The sequence below is a fragment of the Montipora foliosa genome, chromosome 3, assembly GCF_036669935.1.
Source record: "Montipora foliosa isolate CH-2021 chromosome 3, ASM3666993v2, whole genome shotgun sequence".
Taxonomy (NCBI): domain Eukaryota; kingdom Metazoa; phylum Cnidaria; class Anthozoa; order Scleractinia; family Acroporidae; genus Montipora; species Montipora foliosa.
In genome coordinates this window covers 51743158-51748157 of record NC_090871.1, presented here as the reverse complement: position 1 = coordinate 51748157, position 5000 = coordinate 51743158, and the positions used below count along the sequence as shown (strand labels likewise).

Here is a 5000-nt window from a genome sequence, read left to right as displayed (position 1 = left end):
ATGACCTAAAATGAAAACTGATTGCGTGAAGTGTTGCCAAGCTGGAAACTGATTGGTCTTGTGATCTTTGGGTTGAATTTTCACATTTCTTGTCAAACTTTATAACACTTGAAAGAAAAAAAAATAGCAACCTACCAAAAACAGAAACCTGGTGTCTTGCCATCATTTTGACACAAATGTATCCTCTTTTCCGGTGCGAGTTGTTAGTAAACACGCAAGATAACTAGATCATGGCAGATGCTGAAATGGACTTCACTTTCGATTATGCGATTTACTTGTGCAGCCAAAAATGCAATAGAAAAATTGAACGCAGTAAAAATCTCCTAAAACGTATTTTGCTGATGGTAACTGTTTATATTAGCGGTTCAAAATTTATGTTGTTTTCATGTCGCAAATTTTGTTGGTGATGGCAAAATATTTTATTGTCGATCTACACTTCCTGAAAACTTCCTTCTCTTCTTCCTAAAAAATGCATATCAATATTTAATTACTTTTGCATCAATATTTGTTTTGCATAAAGAAGGCTAACAAATTCTGTACCTGGCTTAGTTCGCATTTTTTGTGTGTTAAAATAGAATTTTCGGTCCATTGGTTCTGACAGCCGGTTGTATATTTTAATGTCTCCAACCCAAATATTAACCCTGCCGGGCAGGGTTAACTTCAATGAACTTTTGTCTTGGAAAGCTATCGGAGGCTTGTGGTGATAAAGAAATTGCAAGGGAACTTGACAAGAATCAACATGTAAGCCTCGAAGCCAATGTTTCTCCATTGTCTTCAGTCTTTCTGGGTTTAGCATTATACTTGTAATCACATGTCTTCTCAGAGTGCTATTTACCTAAGACATCTACCATGGCACTGCAGTGATATGCGGCACCAAAACAAATCGTGTACTTAGTCTATTAGAGCTACATATTACGCAAAGGCAACTTCAATTTCTCGAAAAACAAAACGCAACTCAGTTGACAGTTATGGAATAAAGCGCTGTGTTACTGCACTACCACAGGTACGCAATGCGTGCCTATTTTTTGTTTTGTCTATGGCTACAGCAAATTACTTGAATAATAATTTTGGTTTTTGTCTTAACTAAACAAACTTTTTTTCCTCGTTTCTTTCTTTGCGTGTATGTAATAGTACATTCGAGTCGCGATCAACAATCACATACTAAGTATTCACGTTGTTTTTATTCCATAGACAAAGTTCCTTTTGTTTCTGCTTTGTATTACATATTCTTTAATTGCCCTCGCCTTTAGCCTGGTCTGTGTGGTTTGATAGCCAGTGAGGATTTGTTAATTATTTTTTTTAATTTATTATTTAATTATTTTTTTAAATTTATTATTAAAATTTCCTTGCTGAAAAATACAATATTTTATGAATGAATCATTTTTTTAAAAAAAGGAAACTTGTTGTAACTATTGAGTCCGAAAGACAATCAGGCAGTTTTTAAAAGTCTTAGAAAAAAGTCGATTAGCCGGTTGAAATCAATGTTGGTAGTCGTAACATACAGCAGCATTTCAGCTCTTTTAGATATTGTTTCTTTTGTTTAAGCCTTCATTACGTTGTGCGTGACGGATATTACCCATCAACGAGGCATTTAATTCCTTGTATAAAGGAAGTACCTGCCTGGTTTTTCCGCAATTTAACCCAATAAAATGATTTAATAAAAGCAAGGTAATAAAACTAAAGACACTCAAAGGGTCTTATAAATGGGGAAAATTTTTTCCCTAAAAAAATTCAATAAAAACGTCCAATAATTGAAAACTTCGGCACTCTTAATGCCAGAAAAGAAAATTGAAGGATATAACTTAGCCCTCTAATGACTGAAGCCCACTGCTATGGGGCTAAATTATTCTCTTCTTAACCACGTGATGCATGAATTTCTACTGCGCAAACACTGCTTATGTGAAATGGATTGGTTTTGAAATTTTTTTCGTTCGCTTATTATAAAGAGGGATTTTAAAAAAATTAAATAAATAAACGTTCCCTTTTATCTATTCGGATGATTTTTTTTTCGTAATACTGGCATCATAAATAGGCAGCATAGACGATAGGTTGCTTTTAAAATCAACTACCAGGGCATGTCAATCAATCAGAATGGCATACAATCCAGATAAGCTACATCAAAGCTGTTGCAAAAACTATGGGTAAGAAGGCAAAGGTATATATGGTTTACCTTGTACTCACGGTAGCTCCTACGCCTTCTTCGGCTTCTGCATCTACCAAACCAACATGCCGGCCTAATCGTCCTTTTTAGCACCTCTACGGAGTCGTTCTGTACCTGTGCAGAAGTTTCGTTGGGTTGTAAGGAACTGGAACTCAGCCTCCCGAGAATCGTACATAGTAGAAATAGAACTGTTAAGCTCATCGCTTAGAAGCTGATAAAATATTGACACTTTGATAGAAGACGGTGTGGATTTACCCTGAAAAAGCGCCAATACAAGTAGTTTTAATATATTTCGTTCATAAACAAAAGCGTTAATCAATTTAGGAACTTAATAACTCTTAAATCCAACTAAATGTCAGCGTGAATGAGCTTTCCACGGCACGGAGTCTTACGATCTCAAATGGAAGTTTCAACGATAATATCAGAGGATATTCACCTGCTCTTAGTAGCCTATTTCATTAACTATATACGTAAAATAACATTTTTATTTAATGTAATGTTCAGTTATTTGAAATGGTGGGCAGATTAGATGCTAAAGGAAACATTTTCCCCTTGCGTGAATTGCGTGAATTTAAATTCTTTGTTCAGCTTGGATGGGGCTCGGATCTGATATCGAAAACGGATTCTACGCCGGTAAATATTTGGCAGGATATGGGAGAGAGAGTGGTCCTTGCTATTATCACTGATATAGATCTGGAAACGAAATTCATTGTGTAAATGAGCAATTCAAAAGAATAGCGGATAGTTCATTTACACTGCAATTGGTCCTATGATTCGTTGTTCGGCATTCGTTTTCGGTTTTCAACATTTCGAAATTAATGAAATGCTTAAACAAATCATCTTCTTGATTCCCTCTTGAACACAGTAAAATTATCGATACGTTTTTCCCTTTTTCGATGATTGAAGTTTTAAATATGTCGAGAAGCTTCGCGGCCGTTTTCTCCCTGCGCGCAAATATAGTACGACTCGATTTGATTTGAATTGTATTTGGAATAAACAGTACTAACGTTTAGCTAAGCCAGCTTATCATGACCAAATCGCTTTATTTTTGTCCAGCGAAATTCGATTCGGTGACAGCTCAGACTAATGACGACTCTTCCCCTATGTTGTGCTTACGGAAGAGGCCTTCTGGAGCAAAATATATGGTCAAATATATAGTCGTCAGTTTATGTGAACTGTTGTCAGGCAAAATGCCCAAAACTGCTAGACCAGGTTATTAAGTATCTTGACATATATCTCCTTCCTGATTAAAGCTGTAAAAGAGAACTATGCGATAGTTAACAAATCGTAAATCAACTGTAACAGGCGGCGAAGGCAATGAATTAAAAAAAGACAGCTCGTTCTCATTTTGGAGGAGGGGGAAAATCATAAATCTGCAGATGTTACTGCTTTTTGTCGTCCAAACAAGATAAAATGACCTCCCTCATTTTCTCTTAGTCCAAACCATTTTCTTGTGGGCGAGTTTTTTTTTTCAAATGGGAATTGCCGGTGCAATGGTACTCACTATTAAACAAATTCTGTTAGTAGCAATTAAAAGGGGACATAGATCATGCCTTTTCCGATGAATTCAGTCATACCAATTCTATCTATACTGAGCAACAGAGTTGGTGACACACTTCTCCTTAAATGACGTCAAGGGTGTTATTCAAGGTCTTCCCGTGATATGTGGGTTGGTGGACTACTCTGCTTGGAGATGGTTTTGTCTCCCCTCTTTCCCCGTCTTCTCAAATTAAAAAAAAACCCTTGAAACGATTTCACTTCTATTTTATTAAGCATTCTTGAAAAGCGCCACAGTATCTGACTTCATTCCCAAATATAAATTGAAAAGAAAAATCTTCAATTAAAAAATATTAATAATAATAATAATAATAATATAATAATAATAATAATAATAATAATAATAATAATAATAATAATAATAATAATAATAATAATAAAATAAAACATTCCCCAGTCAACCTTACGTTTCATTCTTAGCTTTGATTGCTGCGTTTTATGACAAACGCTGAGTTGAAGATGGCCTGGAAAAGGACATACTGAGCATGAACTATTATCAGCTACATTTTTGCTTCCACATTTTCTCTCTTTTTTTCAGATAACCAAAATATCTCAATTCCAACCACTTTTTTCCGTAGCTCAGTATGATAGTAAGAATTTCGTCCGACTTACGTGTATCATTCAGCACCATCTAAGACCTTGACAAACACCCTACAAAAGTCAAGATTATAACTCTAGGGTATTATTCCCTTTAATATGTATTTTTTGTCATACATGGTTTTCCTTGGAAAGGTATAATTTGTCACAAAACGAAGCGTCGTAATCGAACGTGCGTGGGAAACCACACTTAAATAAAATCTGAAAATGAGAAGTGATGTAGTGATGAGTAATTAGGAAGAGATAAAGATGAACTTATTTGTCACCAAAAAGATTTAAAAGTAATTTGCACTCACTTTGAACATACAAAATGTCGTCAAAACGTCGATGATGTCTACACACATCAGCAAGAAAGGAATTGAATTTTGTTCAATTCTACCTTTAATAGAAGGCGTGGGTTTTCAGGGTAAAGAATGGCCTTGAAACGGTCGGAATTTTCGTTGTTTTGACCGAAAGAATTAATTTTAAAATACAAGAGCTCCCCACTTTCAGTTTTTTTGTTGTGCTACGCAGGCCACTGTAATTCTTGAATGAAGGCTTATTGTCCTGCCAAACAAAAAACATTCACTGAGTCCAGTAGCCTTAATTGTGGCCTTGCTCTTATTAATAGCCTGTTCTTGATTGGTTCTCTAAATACGCCCTTAGGCTTGAAATTAAATCAATAGACGTTTAGCTTTTCCCTCTT

The 5000-nt window shown here is 35.4% G+C and overlaps 1 long non-coding RNA gene across 2 annotated transcripts in view; it reads right to left on the bottom strand.

Moving 5' to 3' along the window:
• The window catches only part of LOC137994990 (uncharacterized), a 10961-nt gene extending 6503 nt beyond the window's left edge, over positions 1–4458 (bottom strand). Inside the window, exons 1-2 of one of the 2 annotated variants that reach the window (XR_011122233.1) lie at positions 4331–4458; positions 2171–2417 (exon numbers count right to left, since the gene is read on the bottom strand). This is a non-coding gene — a long non-coding RNA (uncharacterized lncRNA). Of the gene's footprint in view, positions 1–2170; positions 2418–3168; positions 3185–4330 lie in introns of those variants that run through there. The other variant, XR_011122234.1, reaches the window with a different exon arrangement.
• Between the last annotated feature and the right edge of the window lie 542 nt (positions 4459–5000).